Source organism: Coregonus clupeaformis, chromosome 21 (genome assembly GCF_020615455.1).
Source record: "Coregonus clupeaformis isolate EN_2021a chromosome 21, ASM2061545v1, whole genome shotgun sequence".
Classification (NCBI taxonomy): Eukaryota; Metazoa; Chordata; class Actinopteri; order Salmoniformes; family Salmonidae; genus Coregonus; species Coregonus clupeaformis.
Window position 1 is genome coordinate 14265705 of NC_059212.1, and position 23721 is coordinate 14289425.

The following is a 23721-nucleotide window of genomic DNA, read 5'->3' on the forward strand; positions in this document are numbered from 1 at the left end:
TCGCCAGTCCGGCCCGGCCTGTTCCTGCTCCTCGCACCAAGCCAGTGGTGCATGTTCCTAGTCCGGTTCGGCCCGTTCCTTCTCCTCGCACCAGACCAGTGGTGAGTGTGTCCGCTCCACCAGTGCCTGATCCAGCTCCGGTCAGCGGCTCCACTCCGGAGCCAGAGCAGTTTGCTCCACCGGTGCCTGATCCAGCTCCGGTCAGCGGCACCACTCCGGAGCCAGAGCAGTCCGCTCCACCGGGGTCCAGTCCAGATCGGTCAGTGGCTCCACTCCGGAGCCAGAGCAGTCCACTCCACCGGTGCCCGGTCCAGCTCCGGTCAGCGGCTCCAGTCCGGAGCCTGAGCAGTCCGCTCCACCGGTGCCCGGTCCAGCTCCGGTCAGTGTCTCCAGTCCAGACCCAGACGTCAGCCCCTCTCCAGGTTCGGGGTTTCCCACACCAGGGTCCAGACAGGGCTTGGAGTATAGTGGGAGGAAGGAGAGGGGAAGCAGCGCGCCGAGGTCCAGACCAGACCAGGGGCGCAACAGGGAGGCGGAGAATAGGTGGTGGTCACGCCCGGAGCCGGATCCGCCTCCGAGGCGGAATGCCCACCCGGCCCCTACCCTGTTAAGTAAAGGTTGTGCGGTCGGAGTCCGCACCTTTGGGGGGGGGGGGGTACTGTCACGCCCTGACTCTGGGGACTCGTATATGTTGAGTCAGGGTGTGTATGTTCTATGTTGTGTATTTCTATGTTGGTGTTCTATTATGTGTAGATCTATGTTGGCCGGTGTGGTTCCCAATCAGAGGCAGCTGTCGCTCGTTGTCTCTGATTGGGGACCATACTTAGGCAGCCTATTGGCACTAGTGGGTTGTGGGATCTTGTTCCGTGTTAGGTATGTTGTTTGTGTACCTTGGACTTCACGTTTCGTTTCTTGTTTTGTTTTGTCGTTGTGTTTATAAGTCTCATAAACATGTATGCATATCACGCTGCGCCTTGGTCTGACCTGTTCATGAACGAACGTGACATGGGGTTGCTGTTGATCAGTTTGCTACTGTATTTAGATACTGTAGTTTATGGCTGTTGCTAGTTCATGGCTCTGGCATTCTGTATTCAGAAAATAAGTAATTGCATGGGTGTTGTGTTCACTGGGACATTGCATTTCTTTTGGACAAATAACATATTGCACAATTCTTCCTGCAGAATTCAGGTCTGGGAGCTGAAATGTCTTGGGCTTTATCATAGCTTTGACTTAGACCAGCTACTGTTTTTGCTGCGCCCCTGTATACGTCAATTTTGGATGTTTAGTTTATCCATCTTTGTTGTATCAGGTTGAACTTTGCATGGTGTTTCTGTGGAGAGCTGGCAAATAAGCTGTTTTAGCTGATGGACATCACTTGAATTATTGTCTGTTGGTGTTAATGTTGTCCAGTGGTGACCTGTCATGAGCCCCACCTGTTAAGCTATGAGAATATCATGTTTAATTGTTTTGCATGTTATTTTGGCATTAATACGTGTCACATATCAGTTTGCAAACTATGTAAAAAAGAAAGAAAATTTAGTTAATAAAGCCGCATACAAACATGGGCTCTTTTTTGCTTTCTTGAGTGAGGCAGCTCCAAAATGCAGGTGTTTCAGCCTAGGTCAGTGCTTTCTGTGGTGGGGCAGCCAGCGGAAAATATATAGCGTAGGGGTTGGTAATGTTCTCTAGAATTCAAGGCACACTTAACCAGCATGGCTACCACAGCATTCTGCAGCGATACGCCATCCCATCTGGTTTGGGCTTAGTGGGACTATCATTTGTTTTTCAACAGGACAATGACCCAATACACCTCCAGGCTGTTTAAGGGCTATTTTACCAAGAAGGAGAGTGATGGAGTGCTGCATCAGATGACCTGGCCTCCACAATCCCCCGACCTCAACCCAATTGAGATGGTTTGGGATGAGTCGGATCGCAGAGTGAAGGAAAAGCAGCCAACAAGTGCTCAGCATATGTGGGAACTCCTTCAAGATTGTTGAGTGTCACGTTCGTTGAAGGACAGGTCAGACCAAGGCGCTGCGTGAAATGCATACATGTTTATTTCGATGATAAACACACGAACAAAACAACAAAACAACGTAACGTGAAGTCCTCAGGCTAAACACAATACAAGCCTCTACACGGAACAAGATCCCACAACTAATGAATGCCAACAGGCTACTTAAGTATGATCTCCAATCCGAGACAACGAGCGACAGCTGCCTCTGATTGGGAATCACACCCGGCCAACATAGAAACACACAACATAGAATGAAAACATAGAAATACTAACATAGATCTCCACACCCTGACTCAACATACAAGAGTCCCATAAGTCAGGGCGTGACAGTACCCCCCCCCCCAAAGGTGCGGACTCCGACCGCACAAACCTGACATAACAGGGTAGGGTCCGGGTGGGCATTCTGCCTCGGAGGCGGATCCGGCTCCGGGCGTGACGACCACATTCTCTCAGCCTCCCCGTTGCGCCCCTGGTCTGGTCCGGACCTCGGCGCGCTGCTTCCCCTCTCCTTCCTCCCACGATACACCAAGACCTGTCTGGACCCTGGTGTGGGAGACCCCGAACATGGAGAGGGGCTGACGTCTGGGCCTGGATCGGAGCCACTGACCGGAGCTGGACTGGGCACCGGTGGAGTGGACTGCTCTGGCTCCGGAGTGAAGCTGCTGACCGGAGCTGGACTGTGCACCGGTGGAGCGGACTGCTCTGGCTCCGGAGTGGATCCGCTGACCGGAGCTGGACTGGGCACCGGTGGAGTGGACTGCTCTGGCTTTGGAGTGGAGCCGCTGACCGGAGCTGTTCTGGTGCGAGGACCAGGCACGGGCCGGGCCGGACTGGGAACACGCACCACTGGTCTGGTGTGAGGAGCAGGAACGGGCCGGGCCATACTGGCGACATGCGCCACTGGCTTGGTGCGAGGAACAGGAACAGGCCGGGCCGGACTGGGCACATGCACCACTAGCTTGGTGCGAGACGCAGGCACGAGGTGTACCGGACTGGGAACTGACGTTAGAGATCTCCGACTGTACCAGTCTTTCACTCTCCGCGCCCAGTCCTCCTCCCGTGAGGACTCCTCCCTGAGCCCCCACGAGTGCAGTGGTCGGGGCTCTTCTCCATCGATCCCCGGCCACCCATTTAGCCCCCCCAAAAAAAAATATTGGGGCTGTCTCTCGGGCTTCCTCCTCAGCCGGCGCCTTCTGTGTTGCCGTTGCTCCTCTCTAAACCGGGCTTCCACTGTCTCCTCCCAAGGACGGCGATCCATCCCAGCCTGAATCTCCTCCCATGTCCAGGATCACTTTCCGTCCAGGATCTCCTCCCATGTCCAGGATGTCTGCTCCTGGGCACGCTGCTTGGTCCATTTTTGGTGGGATCTTCTGTCACGTTCGTTGAAGGATGGGTCAGACCAAGGCGCAGCGTGAAATGCATACATGTTTATTTTGACGATAAACACACAAACAAAACAACGTAACGTGAAGTCCTCAGGCTAAACACAATACAAGCCTCTACACGGAACAAGATCCCACAATTAATGAGTGCCAACAGGCTACTTAAGTATGATCCCCAATCAGAGACAACGAGCGACAGTTGCCTCTGATTGGGAATCACACCCGGCCAACATAGAAACACACAACATGGAATGAAAACATAGAAATACTAACATAGATATCCACACCCTGACTCAACATACAAGAGTCCCATAAGTCAGGGCGTGACATTGAGAGAATGCCAAGAGTGTGCAAAGCTGTCATCAAAGCAAAGGGTGGCTATTTGAAGAATTTTGATTTGTTTAACACTTTTTTGTTTACTACATGATTCCATACGTGCTATTTCATAGTTTTGATGACTTCACTATTATTCTACAATGTAAAAAATAGTAATTATAAAGAAAAACACTTGAATGAGTAGGTGTGTTCAAACTTTTGACTGGTAGTGTATATATTTTTGCCCCACCAAGATTGACATGCTACAATCGCCACTGAAGTTAATGGTCTTGATACTGTACTTTAATATTCCTCATATAGTCCTATTGTGACATCCAAATTAGTGGTTGATGATATCAGTGAATAGATTGTCGAAGTAATGGTTAAATGGCATATTATTTATTTATATTTTATTATTTAATGGTTCAGTTTATATTTTGGCTTGTGATAAGATCGACGAGTCCACGAGTCCCGCACCATGAAAATAACAATGCTTTTTATATTCAAAATGATTGATTCATTTTATATCTCCTTCTTCTGCACAAAGCAACATCAAATTTACCCTGGCCAGTGCTTTCCTAGCAGGGTCATTACTCCAGCTAGCTCATCATTTTGTTTATGAGACCCAAGACGATACAATGCATTTTTCATTTATTTTTTTAACTAATAACTTCCCAAAACTTTGTCTCCTCTTTTTGTTTTTACTCCTTATAAACAAGCATGAGAGACATGAGCCATTTGAAGACATATAACCACTTCTTCAATTAAAGTTTAAAACATTAGCATCCCATTTTACATATTTCTATCATCATTTGAAATAAATTAAACTTGTCAAGTGAGGCTTAATGTCGGTTAACCCTAAACTAAAATCTCACGTAATTTGGTCATCTGCTCAATTAGGTTCTGGGGAGAAGCGTGTTAGAAATGGAGGTTTGCGGAATCTCCCCCCTCGCAAAAGGAAACTCTCTGCCAAACTCTTCCCATTATCCTTTTCTCCTAGCTGCAACTCCAACGCTAATGAATCATCGGGCACCTTGCTGGGCTGAACTGGACCATTGATCTGCTTATTCAGCCTCCGTTCTGAGGATGTGAGCACACAGGGTGGTCAGGGATGGGAGAGAGGCTGGCATTGGAGAGAAGGATAGTGCATACAGCTCACCTTGAGGAATTACAAAGGCAGAAATTATACAGTACATATATTGTTACTGAAAAGTAAGTATTCGGTTCAGGTATGTGGTACTAACTAATTGCAAGGTAAGCATAGCTGCTCATGCTTCATAATAGCCCAATTTGACGTATTTGGAAGCTTTAAAGATTATTCAATATACTACAGACATTGCAATGCTGGAAAGGAAAACATGAGTATTGTCTACAATTGCAATGTTGGATACTGGAGCCTACATTCAATTACATTGGAACTATGAAATTATTAAGCTAATGTATACTGCTATTATCTTAACACCACTGCCTTAATGCATTTCAAAACCTTTTATTACCTCAAGAACATCCAGTATTTCTGAGACCACTTTGGCGCACAATAATTACATCCATGTCACAATGACTGGAATTAGCTACATTTTCATGCCATTTGCTGGAGTTAGCTAAACGGCTAACTGGTCTCCATGCCACATGTACTGGAGTTAGCTAATCAGCTAACTAACATCCCATGTCACATGCTCTGAACTTTATGCCACATATTGGAGCTACCTGGCCTCCATGTTACATAAGCTGAAATTAGCTAGACAGCTAACTGACCTTGCTTCACATGGGCCATGTCATATGTAGAGTTAGTTTAACAGTTAATTTACATTCAGGTTCAACAACCAGTGGTTAATTGAAAAGTCTGCTCCGTAGCCCTCGGGTCCTCCAGCACTTCTTCAGTAAACACGACAGACGTAAAGTACTCCTGTCTCTGCTCCGAGGGATGTAAACATTGCCACAGGCTCATTACGCTCAAATGAGCCCCAGTGTGAAATTATGCAAACACTGGAGAGCTTAATCAGGTCAATAGAACTCCTATGCAAGTTCTGAATGCCGCTGTATGTAGGGTTACCACACGTCCCGGATTGTGTTGGACAGTCCCGAATTTTGTCCCTTTTTCCCTTTGTCCCGCAACCAAACAATCATGTCCTGCATTTTATCAACAAATTCAAACACCACTAAATAAAATATAATAAAGTTGATTTGTCCCGTATTTCAGTCAGACATTCCAATTCTCTTTTGCAGTCAAGTTGCGCTTTTGAAAAAATATACAGTGAGCTGATACAATGACTATGAGGTTAAAGTGCGGACTGACAGCTTTAATTTGAGGGTATTTTCATCCATATCGGGTGAACCGTTTAGAAATTACAGGACTTTATGTACATTATGTACATAGTCCCCCCATTTTAGGGGACCAAAAGTATTGGGACAAATGTGACCGACCGGCTCGATTCAGTATTATGTAGCAAAATTTGAAATTATGTTTTTTAAATTGGATAAAAGTAGAGACTCAGAGCTAGAAAACTGTATATCATACACAACAGTTGAGGAACAATGGGAAAGTAATTTTGCTGTAAAAGCTGATAAACTTGTAACCTCACTTTTGAGAAAATGGTCCTTGAATATTTTGGTACCTACTGAGAGCTCTTCTTTGTCTACACCCATTCAGCATCGTTCACACCCTCTTAAGCTTTATCCCCACCCATCTCTTTAAGGATTCACATGTGAGGCTATGTACTAAACAACCAAAGATTTCAAGACTAAAGGCTGGCTTATACTACAGGTGTGTACATACATTTAATCTGGAGTGTCAGAGTGTGCTCTGGGCGTTCATAAACTCAGAGAGTTGTCAGATTGTCAATTCGTAAAATTCAAAGCGTTTAGTTCTCGGAGCGTTCAGAGCGCACACTGGACGCTCTGGCTGAGGAGTAGGGTTGATCCGAGCGTTCTGACCTAACAACAGCAGTCAAGCACCCAAGCTAACTGGCTAACGTTGGCTAGCTTGCTAGCTACTTCCAGACACAAATGAGAGAACAGCTCACTCTGACCATTTTACTCGCCCTAGCAGAGGTGGTTAGGCTGTTTTTATGTTATCCAGAGTGTTGGTGACTGCAACTGTGCTGCTGGCAACAATTTAATTACACTTTTTTGCCAATGTTTACTGACACCGGCCATATTCAACAGGTGTTGAGCGTTCGTAAATTCGTCAGTTTTTCTGCACTCTGGCACACTCAGACGAGAGTGCTCTGAAATCGGAGTAGATAGCCAAAGCGAATTTACCAGCTACGCCGATCGACAGTTGTTGCAGTGACATCATAAACATTCTATTGAAATAGTTACTTGCATAGTGGAGTCTTTTGGTTAGACATGTAGCTAGCTAGCTAAACAATTAACCATAATCCCAACGCATAACGTTACTACCCTGCATGAATCTGCAGGTAGCTAACCAACCAGGTTCAATGTTAGCTAGCTAACATTAGGCTATAAATAGCAATGCAAATGGCTCTGAGATACGAATAATATTACTACACAGGTCATACACGTAACGTTAGCTAGCTAGCCAGCTAACGTTAGCTAGCTAGCTAACAGTACACTTTAACTTGAAATGAAACGACTTTCTGACAAAATTAGAAACGTGTAATTTCTGAAAATGTAGCTAGCTAGACTATCTTACCTGTATACATGGATGGACGCTTCTCCCTCTCTGTCATAGATGCCATGGTTGCCCTTCGTTTGAAGATGTAATCCGGAGACAGGTGTTTTATACAACAGCCTTCTGTGTGTTCTTTTTTCGACTCCGTCTGCATAGCAATCAACTCCTTAGCTATCAGACTCTAATTCCACTGATTTCAAAACTGAAAGTGGAGAGCAACACTTATGCAGTTATACTACGTGATATCTTTCAAAAAAGCCGCATTAGAAAGGATTACCTACACATACTGACCAGCTCATGTGATATACAGAAGCTTGCTACATGGCAGACCAATCTGATCTCATCTCTCGGCATGTCCAGCCCACTCATTATCTCAACCAATCATGGCTAGTGGGAAGGTTGCTGTCTTTTTCCGTGGATAAACCAACTAGGCTCATAATTTAACAATTTTATTTGTATTTACAGATGGCATACAAGTTTGTTATTAAGGCACATGAAAGTTCACATGTTCCAGAAGGCATTTCTGCCAAAAAACACATTTTGATAAAAAAAAGTTTTAAGTTCAAATGGCGCTCATGTGCAGTAGTGATGCGCGACATACGCGTAGTTTCCTGACACGAGTCACAAATTCACTTATAGTGTATGTGTATTTAAGTAGTCAAAAGTTTTGTTTTTGGTCCCATATAACTAGCACGCAATGATTACATCAAGCTTGTGACTCTACAAACTGGTTGGATGTATTTGCTGTTTGTTTTTGTTGTGTTTCAGATTATTTTGTACCCAATAGAAATGAATGGTAAATGTATTGTGTCATTTTGGAGTCACTTTTATTGTAAATAAGAATAGAATATGTTTCTAAATACTTCTACATTAATGTGGATGCTACCATGATTACGGATAGTCCTGAATGAATTATGAATAATGATGAGTGAGAAAGTTAGATGCACAAATATTGTGAAACACAACCAAATCAAACAGAAAATGCATCCAACAAGTTTGTAGAGTCACAAGCTTGATGTAATCATTGCATGCTAGGAATATGGGACCAAATACTAAACTCTTCACTACTTTAATAAACATATAAGTGAATTTGTCCCAATACTTTTGGCTATATACAGGGAGTACCAGTACCGAGTCGATGTGCAGGGGTACGAGGTAATTGAGGTAGCTATGTCATTTTTTATATTTTTTATATGCCATTTAGCAGACGCTTTTATCCAAAGCGACTTACAGTCATCGAACCCACTACCCTGGCGTTACAAGCGCCATGCTCTACAGAGGACCATACATACGTGACTAGGCAACAGGATTTGGTAGAGCACGGCGCTTGTAACGCCAAGGTAGTGGGTTCGATCCCCGGGACCACCCATACACAAAAATGTATGCACGCATGACTGTAAGTCGCTTTGGATAAAAGCGTCTGCTAAATGGCATATTATATTATTATTATAATAGACAGTAGCAGAAGCGTACTGTATGTGGTGATTGTGAAAGTGTGTGTGTGTAATTGTGTATGTGTGTGGCGTCAGTATGCGTGTGTGCGCATGTTATGTGTGTGTGGACGTGTGTATGTGTGTGTTGGGGTGTCAGTGTAAGTATGTTTGATTGTGGGTCAATGCAGGTAGTCCGTGTAGCCATTTGATTAGCTATTTAGCAGTCTTGCTTAGCGGTCTTATGGCTTGGGGGTAGAAGCTGTTCAGGGTCCTGTTGGTTCCACACTTGGTGCACTGGTACCACTTGCCATGCAGTAGAAGAGAGAACAGTCTTACTTGGGTGGCTGGAGTGTTTGATCATTTTTAGGGCCTTCCTCTGACACTGCCTGGTATAGAGGTCCTGGATGGCAGGGAGCTCGGCCCCAGTGATTTACTGGGACGTACTCACCACCCTCTGTAGCGCCTTGCGGTCGGGTGCCTTGCAGTTGCTGTACCCAGAGGTGATGCAGCCAGTCAATATGCTCTTAATGGTGCAGCTGTCGAACTTTTGAGGGTCTGAGGGCCCATGCCAAATCTTTTCAGCCTCTTGAGGGGGAAGAGGCATTGTCGTGCCCTCTTCAAAACTGTGTGGGTGTGTGTGGACCATGTTAATTCTTTAGTGATGTGGACACCAAGGAACTTGAAGCTCTCGACAAGCTCCACTACAGCCCCATCGATTTGGATGGGGACGTGCTCACCCCTCCGTTTACTGTAGTCCACGACCATCAGAGGTTGTTGCGTCTCTGACCTCCTCGCTTTAGGCTGCCTCACTGTCGTCAGTGATCAGTCCTACCACCGTCGTCAGTGATCAGTCCTACCACCATCGTCAGTGATCAGTCCTACCACCGTCGTGTCATTCAACATATTTGCTGCTACCTCACTTTTAAAGGTCTCCCTTCCTACCTGTTTTACATTCCCTGAGACCAACCAGAAATGTTTCCTTGGCCAAAAATGTACAGATTTTCATATAACAGCCACATGTGGTCTCTCGATTCTGCATCATCAAATTTTGTGCAAGGCAAATACATTTCTTCATGTAGGCTAAAATGTTCTGCAAAATCTTCCCGTTGTCCTGCATTTGGGTATTTTAAATGTGGTCAAGCTAGCTGTATACATGGATTTGTTATATATGGAGAAGAGGACACATCAACTTATCAAAGCGTGCAAGTTTAGCCATGTGTTATGTGTTGTGATATTCTGATATCTATACTCAATCTATCTATTGACGTTAGGTCAAGCACGCACTGATAGATAGACATAAAGCCCCATAAAAGTTAGCTCCTGGCATATCATTTGATTTATGAGTTATAATGTGGAAAATAATAGAAAACTGAAGGACACATTTTTTTAACATTGTGGTTGGGTATAATAGAATGTGACAAGGAATGTGACATGCAATGTTTCATTTTCATCTATGGGCTATGTCACGGTCTTATGTGGATCTGATGTGTGGGATTGTTGCATTTTGCATTCCCATAGTTGGCATTCTGTCTGATCTGCCGGCTGTCATGATCATCATTTTCTACTTTCAGTTTTCATAAAGAACAGAGATACTTTCTAACTTACTTACAACTAAGCTCCTGCAGTTTTAGCTTGAATATTCAGCAGTCATTACTCTTTTTCCATTTGCCTTACTACAAGGCAAAATACTTTCTCTCAGGCTGAAACCTTTTTATTTTGGGGCAGCAAAAACCCACTAAACGATTGTAAACATTGACATTTCAATTTGGCCTCAAGTGGCTTGTTATATTTATGCAAGCATCTGTGCGCTTTGTGAATCAGAATCCAACTGAGAGCATGACGTTTTTCCACTTATTGGGTTCTGCACTGCTCATTAGATAGACAGACCTCTTTGCCTGACACTGGGACATGTGTTGAGGCCTGTGGTCCTCATTAACCTCTGCACTTGTATGGTTTCATGTCAACACCCAGCATCGGTATCCATTTTAAATGGATGTCTGTCTCGGTAAGAGACGCGTTTGTGATTGTGCTGTGTAGCGGATGCCCTGCTGCATTCATTCATTCTTCAGACACTTGTGTGTTGGTTTGACGTCTACTGGCCCCCGAGCAGATCAACGGCTCTCACTCGGCTCAGGATAACGAGTCATGATGGGGCAAGAGGAGGCTGGAGCGGTAACAGCCTCCCCAGCCAGCTGTAACACCGTACACACTGTATGCATGTTTTTTTAAAAATTGTTTTTAAATTGAAGTTTTATTGACAGATATAGATTAGAATATGAGATGGGGAGATACAGTGAGCTACAAAAGTATTGGGACAGTGACAAATGTGTTATTGTTTTTGGCTCTGTACTCCAGCACTTTGGATTTGAAATGATACAATGACTATGAGCTTTAATGTAATATTTGATATGTTTTCATCCATATCGGGTGAACTGTTTAGAAATTACAGCACCTTTTGTACATAGCCCCCCATTTTAGGGGATCAAAAGTATTGGGACAAATTCACTTACAGTATACAGTATGTGTATTAAAGTAGTCAAAGGTTTAGTATTTGGTCCCATATTCCTAGCACACAATGATTACATCAAGCGAGTGACTCTACAAACTTGTTGGATACATTTTCTGTTTATTTTGGTTGTGTTTCAGTTCATTTTGTGCCCCCAAGACATGCTAACCTCTCACCATTACATTAACAGGGGAGGTTAGCATTTTTGGGGGGGTATATGATATTTGTGCATTTGTAACTTTCTCACTCATCATTATTCACGATGCATTCAGGACTATCCGTAATCAAGGTAGCATCCACATTAATGTAGAAGTCTTTAGAAACATATTCTATTCTTATTTACAATAAAAGTGTCTCCAAAATGCCACATTACGTTATTTACTATTAATTTATATTGGGCACAAAATAATCTGAAACAAAACCAAAACAAACAGCAAATGCATCCAACCAGTTTGTAGAGTCACAAGCTTGATGTAATCATTGCGTGCTAAGAATATGGGACCAAATACTACATTTTTGACTACTTAAATACACATAAGTGAATTTGTCCCAATACCTTTGGTCCCCTACAATGGGGGGAACTATGTACATGAAGTGCTGTAATGAAAATACCCTCACATTAAAGCTGTCAGTCTGCACTTTAACCTCATAGTCATTCTATCATTGTACCAAAGTGCTGAAGTACAGAGCCAAAATAACAAAACATTTGTCACTGTCCCAATACTTTTGGAGTTCACTATAGATGAGAGGGACACAATGCAGAAAGTTTGTGGCGGAACGTGGGACCGAACCGTTGCCTCCAAGGGCACATACAGTTGATATAAAAAGTCTACACACCCCTGTTAAAATGCCATGTTTTTGTGATGTAAAAGAATGAGACAAAGATAAATCATGTTAGAACTTTTTCCACCTTTAATGTGACCTATAATGTGAACAATTCAATTGAAAAACAAACTGAAATCTTTGAGGGAAAAAATAATAATAATTATAATCACAATAACCTGGTTGTATAAGTGTGCACACCCTTAAACTAATACTTTGTTGAAGCACTTTTTGATTTTATTACAGCACTCAGTCTTTTTGGGTAGGAGTCTATTAGCATGGCACATCTTGACGTGGCAATATTTGCCCACTCTTCTTTGCAAAAGCACTCCAAATCTGTCAGATTGCGATGACATCTCCTGTGCACAGCCCTCTTCAGATCACCCCAGAGATGTTCAATTGGATTCAGGTCTGGGCTCTGGCTGGGCCATTCCAAAACGTTAATCTTCTTCTTGTGAAGCCATGCTTTTGTGAATTTGGATGTGTGCTTTGGGTCGTTGTCGTGCTGAAAGGGGAACTTCCTCTTCATCTTCAGCTTTCTAACGGACGCCTGAAGGTTTTGTGCCAAAATTGCCTCGTATTTGGAACTGTTCATAATTCCCTCCACCCTGACTAAGGCCCCGGTTCCAGTTGAAGAAAAACAGCCCCAAAGCATGATGCTGCCACCACCATGCTTCACTGTGGGTATGGTGTTATTTGGGTGATGTGCAGTGTTGTTTTTGCGCCAAACATACCTTTTGGAATTATGGCCAAAAAGTTCAACCTTTGTTTCATCAGACCATAAAACATTTTCCCACATGCTTTTGGGGGACTTGATGTTTGTTTTTGCAAACTTCAGCCGGGCTTGGATGTTTTTCTTTGTAAGAAAAGGCTTCCGTCTTGCCACCCTACCCCATAGCCCATTCATATAAAGAATACGGGAGATTGTTGTCACATGTAGCACACAGCCAGTACTTGCCAGAAATTCCTGCAGTTCCTTTAATGTTGCTGTAGGCCTCTTGGAAGCCTCCCTGACCAGTTTTCTTCTCGTCTTTTCATAAATTTTGGAGGGACGTCCAGTTCTTGGTAATGTCTCTGTTGTGCCATATTTTCTCCACTTGATGACTGTCTTCACTGTGTTCCATGGTATATGTAATGCTTTGGAAATTATTTTGTACCCTTCTCCTGACTGATATCTTTCAACAATGAGATCCCTCTGATGCTTTGGAAGCTCTCTGCGGACCATGGCTTTTGCTCTGAGATGCAACTAAGAAAATGTCAGGAAAATCCTACTAGAACAGCTGAACTTTATTTGTGATTAATCAGAGTCACTTTAAATGATGGCAGGTGTGTAATGACTTCTATTTAACATGAGTTTGAATGTGATTGGTTAATTCTGAACACAGCCACATCCCCAGTTATAAGAGGGTGTGCACACTTATGCAACCAGGTTATTCAGTTAGTAGAGCAAGGCGTTTGCAACGCCAGGGTTGTGGGTTCGATTCCCATGGGGGGCCAGTATAAAAAAATGATGTATGCACTCACTAACTGTAAGTCGCTCTGGATAAGAGCGTCTGCTAAATGACTAAAAATGTAAATGTAAATGTTATTGTAAGCTGTTTATTTTTCATTTTTCCCCCTCTAAGATTTCAGTTAGTTTTTCAATTGAATTGTTCACATTATAGGTCACATTAACAGTGGAAAAAGTTCTGACATGATTTATCTTTGTCTCGTACTTTTACATCACAAAAACCTGGCATTTTAACAGGGGTGTATAGACTTTTTATATCCACTGTAGGGCCCGGGGGTGGCAGCACTACCACTAGACCAGCCTGCATGCATGTTTTAAATACAGATTTCAAGCAACTCTGTCACATTTAGTTTTCCAAATCCTGCATGTATGTTTTGGTAACGTGATGTTAGTTATTACAACATAGTTATACTTTTTGGATTTCATCAGAACCTTTGATACCCACTATATTTCAGCTAAGAAATGACGTAATAGGAAGTTGCTTTGGGACATTGATAGGGGCTGACTTACTCCCATTGATTTAAAACGGATGGCTTTATCATGAGACGGCTTCATACACTCTGGCACACCACAGCTGGTCCATGCTGCTCTTTCTTTCCAACCTCTGCAATAAGCAGTGACCTTATAAGTACATGATGGATGTCAGGCATCCACCCACTCATGGCACAGAGACAGAAAGCATTTGATGCATTTATCTTTTGAATGTCAGCCACCCCACTGGGCTCATTGGGTATTGGCTGGTCGTGTGAATTATCATAACTAATGTATTTTTAATACTGACCAGATTTAGAGTCCCGCTGAGAGGGCTGGCTACATCGGACACAGGTCTTGTGGAAATGTAACGGGGATTTATCATCCTCTACTGACAGGGGTAAGGACACTCATTTAAAAACCTTGGCTGAAATATTAAAGAGTGATATTTCTTCTCTTTAACTAGCCACCTGAAGTGTCAATTGGGTTGCCAGTTGGTTAATCTGGGTTTGGAAGTGGCTCCAACATTTCATTAGAATTAGATGTGCTCTATAGAACCCTGATCAGATCTATCTCAGGCTAGACCATGATGAGACATTGTGGTTTTGAAGGGATGTAGTCAGATACTGCCTGACTACAAATGAACTGTTCAAGGGTGTTTTCTATTTCATACTCAAAACCTGTTGTTACCAAGCTGACTACAAATTAAGATATACAAGAGGAAGGACAGATAGGGTAAACTTCAAGGTACACCTACAGCTTTTTCAAATCAACTTCTTTCAAACAGACTTGAAGGAAAAACTCATACAAGTCAGCTATTGTACAGATGTAGAAACTTAATTTGAGCCAGTTTGCTACAGCAGGAAAATAATCCTGAAGCAACAGGAATTGTTAATTATTATGTGGATTATATTTAATGGACATTTTGGTAGGGTAAATCAAGTTTGAAATTTCCAAGAGAAAATTACAAACTTCAGAAGCCTTTTTAAACCTCAAATACACTGCAAGTTGATAATTTCCTGCATTGCACAAAAGTTATCCTGCAACAGGGGTGCTTTGAAGGAGCACTGGCCCTGAGTTTATTTCCATAATGTTCTGTAAAGGGGTGGCTAGATCCCAAAATGTCTGAAATATCTTGAATCCAAAAAGATGAAAGAATGTTTCAAGGACTTGAAGGGCATCGCAGTTAATGCAGATGGTTATTTCCAGCGAGCGTATCCTATTTCATAGTGAGTTTGTGGTTTCAATTCTACTCAGAGGAGGGCCTGATGGGAGAACAGTGAGAAGCTCTGAGGACAGGTCAGCCAGTGTGTTGGGAGAATCATTGATCCCACTCATCAGGATTTAGACTCTGGAAAGGGGGACATCTGAGAGGTGAGAAGGTCTAAGGACCGACAATGTGCAGGGAACACATGGTGCTCTGGAGCATTTGGGCCAAAGGTAGGATGGCTCGTCTGATGTGATAGATAGAGAGCTTCTAAATAGAAGGTGGGGAATGGGGATTTGGGGATCCTCTCAGGCAATCGGCCCTTGGGCTATTGCTTATCCCAAAGGGGAGGGATTTGGTCAGTTGTAGTCTTGTACTTAGTAATATTAGTAATATACAGCAGCCAGGCTTATTTTGTTCACCTTCAGACCAAAAGTACAAAATCAAGGGAGACAAACAAACATTCATTATGAAATATTTCACAAATGCAAAGGTGTTCTATATCTATACGTACTGTACAGTATGTGTAGCTAAATCAGGAAATTCCCACAGGTTAAAGTATTCCCAGTTGTCTATGTCTCTCGGCAGTCTGCATATCATCCCAAAATAATAGAAAACCATTCACCCATTCTCATTACCACAAAGCCAAACAGCCAGAATATCCGTCCTGAAACCTCGTCTGCGTTCCAAATGTGCCATACAAATGAGATCATGAAATGAACACCAGAGGAAGGCTCAAGCTTCCAATGCTTCACCATGCCAATTTAAATACATGTTTTTGTACACACTAAAATGGGGGGCCATTAAAGAAGTTCTTAATTGCCACTCTGTGCTTCAACAGCAGCCAGAATCACAATCAATAAAATGCCGGCGAGCCATTAAAAACGTCAGCAAATAATAGGAGCCTGGAGGAGATGACAGCTGAATTTCTGCAGTGACTTCCGCAGTTTCCGTTGAGGTCAACGCCCTAGTCCGATCTGAAGATTGATCGACCCCAAGCTGTGATCATTAGGATTTTGGAGCCTTTTAGAGCTCCTTCACTTGATAAATTATTCAGGAAATTGGGCAAAAGTTGCCGGGTAGCAATAGATTTATTTCCATCAATTAGGTTCATTTGACTCTTGTCCACCATCGAAAATGTGACGGTGATAACCTGATCAAGAGTTGTGCCATGCTCTTGTGACTTAATTTCAATACCCCCAAAAGCTTCTGGTATGAGGCCTTCCACATTGCCTTTTTAAAATGTTTTACTCCTTCTGTATTTACTATAGTGGATGACCTTGGGCTGCATGTAAACACAGCTCTCCATCATTTCACTGATTGGCCTTTCTTTGTCATTCACCCTCTGCACAACCAAATCAAATGAAATGAAATAGTATTTGTCACATGCTTCGTAAACAACAGGTGTAGACTAACAGTGCAATGTTTACTTACGGGTCATTTTCTAACCATGCAGAGTTAAATAAACCAAGGTCTAGCTTTCAGATAAACAAAGACAAAAGAAAATATAAACATCCTGAATGAGGTACAATATCAAGGTAGGCTGAAGAATTCTAATAGTCTGAATGACATCAGCAAAAAAGGCCTCCTTGGCTTCGTCGATGCGAGACTAGCAATAGTGTTGGTAGACAAAGAGCCCATTCAGTGACTGGAAATGTATGTATGCAGCAATCTGAACAGCCTCTGCTGATTAAAAAAGCACAAACAGAAGCTCCTGTGAGAGACAATGCAATGTATTTTCCCTACAACTCGGATTCCTTTCACACATTCTGCTGTCTACTAGATTAATACAAGGCACTGTAATAATTGGAACCGCGATCAATACAAGGGACTTTCATGACATTCACAATAGTGTTGCCTAGCCTGGTTGTATAACTGAAGATATCATATGTTTCTGTATATTCATTAGATATGGAGACAAAAGGACAGTACAATTTTCAACACTTTTCTGTGCATGGTATTCATTCACTGACAAAGTAGGACCCATATTCCAATACACGACAACTCAATTCATGCTATTAGCTGCAACTGGTTTTTGTCCTGTATTACAACCTAACAACAAGACAGTTCTCATGGTCTTGTCAGTTGTTCCAATGAGGTGGGCCCCTCTACAGATATTCATTCTTTATTTAAGGTCAACACCAGGCCAACAAGTGACTCAGACATGAGCAATAAACAATTTCAAAGATGTTGACAGGTGATAACTGTGGTAAAGTTCAGTTGGTTGTTGCCATCCACAGAGGTTTAGACGTAAACAAAGATGTTCAAAGAAGTTGACATATGTGACAACTGTGGGAAAGTTCACCTTCTACAGATGTTATCTAAAAGGTCATAAGACTTTTATATATATACACTATATATACAAAAGTATGTGGACACCCCTTCAAATTATTTCAGACACACCCGTTGCTGACAGGTGTATAAAATCGAGCATACAGCCATGCAATCTCCATAGACAAACATTGGTAGTAGCATGGCCTTACTGAAGAGCTCAGTGTCTTTCAACATGGCACCGTCGTAGGATGCCACCTTTCCAAGTCAGTTCGTTAAATTTCTGCCCTGCTAGAGCTGCCCCGGTCAACTGTAAGTGCTGTTATTGTGAAGTGGAAACGTCTAGGAGCAACAACAGCTCAGCCGCTAAGTGGTAGGCAACACAAGCTCACAGAACGGGACTGCCGAGTGCTGAAGCGTGGAGCGAGTAAAAATAATCTGTACTGGGTTGCAACACTCACTACCGAGTTCCACACACACGCCTAAGATCACCATGCCAAGTGTCGGCTGGAGTGGTGTAAAGCTTGCCACCATTGGACTCTGGAGCAGTTAAAGTGTGTTCTCTGGAGTGATGAATCAAGCTTCAACATCTGGCAGTCAGACGGACAAATCTGGGTTTGGCGGATGCCAGGAGAACGCTACCTGGCCGAATGCATAGTGCTAACTGTAACGTTTGGTGGAGAAGGAATAATGGTCTGGGTCTTTTTTTCATGGTTCGGGCTAGGCACCTTAGTTCCAGTGAAGGGAAATGTTAACGCTACATGATACAATTACATTCTAGACAATTCTGTGCTTCCAACTTTGTGGCAACAGTTTGGGGAAGGTCCTTTCCTGTTTCAGCATGACAATGCCCCCGTGCACAAAGCGAGGTCCATACAGAAATGGTTTGTTGAGATCGGTGTGGAAGAACTTGACTGGCCTGCAGAGACCTCAACCCCATCGAACACCTTTGGGATGAATTGGAATGCCGACTGCGAGCCATACCTAATCGCCCAACATCAGTGCCCGACCTCACTAATGCTCATGTGGCTGAATGGAAGCAAGTCCCCGCAGCAATGTACCAACATCTAGTGGAAAGCCTTCCCAGAAGAGTGGAGGCTGTTATAGCAGCAAAGGGGGGACCAACTCCATATTAATGCCCATGATTTTGGAATGAGATGACTTTTGGTCATGTAGTGTAGATGTGTTTGAGCTTTATTTGCCATGCAAATAGATTCATGTAGTACCTATTGTAGCTTTATTGTGCAGCCAGCTATAGCCTGGGAAGATTACATAAAAAACTGCACTGCGTTCATCGACAGTAAAATCCCATCTCTGATCTGGCTTACGGCCAAGCATAAACATGGCAGAGATAACGCGGGAGGATGAACGTGTAATGAAAGAACAACAAAGAGCTCTGAAATCGTAATGAAAGGAGAAACAGATGGATGGCGATGCACATAATGCCCTCAATATCGCTCTCCAAGGAACTAAGGCACCCCTATTTGAAAATCAAATTCACCTAGTTTGGATCATTTTCATCCAATGTGCGCCTCACTGTTTTCCTGATGCATAGCACATGATATCAAAAGAGTTTTGAGATCAAAATGTTAGATGACGAGGAATCATACACAATGTATCCCAGTATGCACTGTGAGTGGATGAGTTGTGTAAGGGTTGGTGTGAGGTGTGACCCAGGTGCGGTGCAGGATATACAGTAGGCAGTAGGCAGAGATGGTGAAACAAGGATCTTTACTGGTGGTCCCGAAGCCAGAATACAAAATAACGGACTTATCACGATAAAAGAAAGGTGGAGCAAATAAGTCTCCAAAAACCGTCTGACAGCCAAAATACGAAATACTACCTACGACTGAAACAAATAAAGAAACAGGGAGAACACTTCTCAAGTACCTGTACATAGGTCTCCGATCAGACACTGAGTAGTACTGCTGGACATAGAGAAACTAACAGAGAAAACTGAGCAAGGGAACACAGGGAAGTGAGGGCATAAATACACAGGTGAACAGGTAGACACAGGTGACACCAATAGGGTACTGATTGGTCCAGACTGTGAGTGAGGAGGTGCCTAAGGTTGTCGGAGGACGACACCTAGTGGGTTGCTCCGGAACTGCGACCCCCTCCTGTAACAGAGTTGTGATTTGTATTAAGTGTGTAGCTACTGTATGACAGCCAGTGAAAATACAATTGTGTTATGATTGCATGTGACTGTGATTATATGGGTTGGAAAAATTGCACAGTTAATGTATTTGTATTTGTATTTATTATGGATCCCCATTAGCTGCTGCCAAGGCAGAATTAAGGCAGTTCATACAATTTAAAAAACATTAACATACATTCACAGATTTCACAAAACACTGTGTGCCCTCAGGCCCCTACTCCAACACTACCACATATCTACAGTACAAAAATCCATGTGTACGTGTGTGTATAATGCGTATGTTATCGTGTGTGTGTATGCATGTGTCTGTGCCTATGTTTGTGTTGCTTCACAGTCCCCGCTGTTCCATAAGGTGTTTTTTTTAATCCGTTTTTTAAATCTAATTGTATTACTTGCATCAGTTACTTGATGTGGAATAGATTTCCATGTAGTCATGGCTCTACAGTTGAAGTCGGAAGTTTACATACACCTTAGCCAAATACATTTAAACTCAGTTTTTCACAATTTCTGACATTTAATCCTAGTAAAAATTCTCTGTTTTAGGTCAGTTAGGATCACCACTTTATTTTAAGAATGTGAAATGTCAGAATAATAGTAGAGAGAATGATTTATTTCAGCATTTCTTTCTTTCATCACATTCACAGTGAGTCAGAAGTTTACATACACTCAATTAGTATTTGGTAGCATTGCCTTTAAATTGTTTAACTTGGGTCAAACGTTTCGGGTAGCCTTCCACAAGCTTCCCACAATAAGTTGGGTGAATTTTGGCCCATTCCTCCTGACAGAGCTGGTGTAACTGAGTCAGGTTTGTAGGCCTCCTTGCTCGCACACGATTTTTCAGTTCTGGACACAGATTTTCTATAGGATTGAGGTCAGGGCTTTGTGATAGCCACTCAAATACCTTGACTTTGTTGTCCTTAAGCCATTTTGCCACAACTTTGGAAGTATGCTTGGGGTCATTGTCCATTTGGAAGACCCATTTGCAACCAAGCTTTAACTTCCTGACTGATGTCTTGAGATGTTGCTTCAATATATCCACATAATTTTCCTTCCTCGTGATGCCATCTATTTTGTGAAGTGCACCAGTCCCTCCTGCAGCAAAGCACCCCCACAACATGATGCTGCCACCCCCGTGCTTCACGTTTGAGATGGTGTTCTTTGGCTAGCAAGCCCCCCTTTTTCCTCCAAACATAACAATTGTCATTATGGCCAAACAGTTCTATTTTTGTTTAATCAGACCAGAGGACATTTCTTCAAAAAGTACAATCTTTGTCCCCATGTGCAGTTACAAACCGTAGTCTGGCTTTTTTATGGCAGTTTTGGAGCAGTGGCTTCTTCCTTGCTGAGCGGCCTTTCAGGTTATGTCGATATAGGACTTGTTGTACTGTGGATATACAGTGGGGAGAACAAATATTTGATACACTGCCGATTTTGCAGGTTTTCCTACTTACAAAGCATGTAGAGGTCTGTAATCTTTATCATAGGTACACTTCAACTGTGAGAGACGGAATCTAAAACAAAAATCCAGAAAATCACATTGTATGATTTTTAAGTAATTCATTTGCGTTTTATTGCATAACATAAGTATTTGATCACCTACCAACCAGTAAGAATTCCGGCTCTCACAGACCTGTTAGTTTTTCTTTAAGAAGCCCTCCTGTTCTCCACTCATTACCTGTATTAACTGCACCTGTTTGAACTCGTTACCTGTATAAAAGATACCTGTCCACACACTCAATCAAACAGACTCCAACCTCTCCACAATGGCCAAGACCAAAGAGCTGTGTAAGGACATCAGGGATAAAATTGTAGACCTGCACAAGGCTGGGATGGGCTACAGGACAATAGGCAAGCAGCTTGGTGAGAAGGCAACAACTGTTGGCGTAATTATTAGAAAATGGAAGAAGTTCAAGATGACGGTCAATCACCCTCGGTCTGGGGCTCCATGCAAGATCTCACCTCGTGGGGCATCAATGATCATGAGGAAGGTGAGGGATCAGCACAGAACTACATGGCAGGACCTAGTCAATGACCTGAAGAGAGCTGGGACCACAGTCTCAAAGAAAACCATTAGTAACACACTACGCCGTCATGGATTAAAATCCTGCAGCGCACGCAAGGTCCCCCTGCTCAAGCCAGCGCATGTCCAGGCCCGTCTGAAGTTTGCCAATGACCACCTGGATGATCCAGAGGAGGAAAGCATGTGGTCTGATGAGACAAAAATAGAGCTTTTTGGTCTAAATTCCACTCGCCGTGTTTGGAGGAAGAAGAAGGATGAGTACAACCCCAAGAACACCATCCCAACCGTGAAGCATGGAGGTGGAAACATCATTCTTTGGGGATGCTTTTCTGCAAAGGGGACAGGACGACTGCACCGTATTGAGGTGAGGATGGATGGGGCCATGTATCGCGAGATCTTGGCCAACAACCTCCTTCCCTCAGTAAGAGCATTGAAGATGGGGTCGTGGCTGGGTCTTCCAGCATGACAACGACCCGAAACACACAGCCAGGGCAACTAAGGAGTGGCTCTGTAAGAAGGATCTCAAGGTCCTGGAGTGGCCTAGCCAGTCTCCAGACCTGAACCCAATAGAACATCTTTGGAGGGAGCTGAAAGTCCATATTGCCCAGCGACAGACCCGAAACCTAAAGGATCTGGAGAAGGTCTGTATGGAGGAGTGGGCCAAAATCCCTGCTGCAGTGTGTGCAAACCTGGTCAAGACCTACAGGAAACGTATGATCTCTGTAATTGCAAACAAAGGTTTCTGTACCAAATATTAAGTTCTGCTTTTCTGATGTATCAAATACTTATGTCATGCAATAAAATGCAAATTAATTACTTAGAAATCATACAATGTGATTTTCTGGATTTTTGTTTTAGATTCCGTCTCTCACAGTTGAAGTGTACCTATGATAAAAATTACAGACCTCTACATGCTTTGTAAGTAGGAAAACCTGCAAAATCGGCAGTGTATCAAATACTTGTTCTCCCCACTGTAGATACTTTTGTACCTGTTTCCTCCAGCATCTTCACAAGGTCCTTTGCTGTTGTTCTGGGATTGATTTGCACTTTTCGCACCAAAGTATGTTCATCTCTAGGAGACAGAACTCATCTCCTTCCTGAGCGGTATGATGGCTGCGTGGTCCCATGGTGTTTATACTTGCGTACTATTGTTTGTACAGATGAATGTGGTACCTTCAGGCGTTTGGAAATTGCTCCCAAGGATGAACCAGACTTGTGGAGGTCTACAATTTATTTTCTGAGGTCTTGGCTGATTTCTTTTGATTTTCCCATGATGTCAAGCAAAGAGGCACTGAGTTTGAAGGTAGGCCTTGAAATACATCCACAGGTACACCTCCAATTGACGCAAATTATGTCAATTAGCCTATCAGAAGCTTCTAAAGCGATGACATCATTTTCTGGAATTTTCTAAGCTGTTTAAAGGCACAGTCAACTTAGTGTATGTAAACTTCTGACCCACTGGAATGTTGATACAGTGAATTATAAATGAAATAATCTGTCTGTAAACAGTTGTTGGAAAAATTACTTGTGTCATGCACAAAGTAGATGTCCTAACCGACTTGCCAAAACTATAGTTTGTTAACAAGAAATTTGTGGAGTGGTTGAAAAACAAGTTTTAATGACTCCAACCTAAGTGTATGTACTTTTCCGACTTCAACTGTATGTAGTACTGTGCGCCTCCCATAGTCTGTTCTGGACATGGGGACTGTGAAGAGACCTCTAGTGGCATGTCTTGTGCGATATGCATGGGTGACCGAGCTGTGCGCCAGTAGCTCAAACAGACAGCTCTGTACACCCAACATGTCAACGCCTCTCATAAACACAAGTAGTGATGAAGTCAATCTCTCCTCCACTTTGAGCCAGGAGAGATCGACATGCATATTATTAATATTAGCTCTCTGTGTACATCCAAGGGCCAGCCGTGCTGCCCTGTTCTGAGCCAATTGCAATTTTCCTAAGTCCTTTTTTGTGGCAC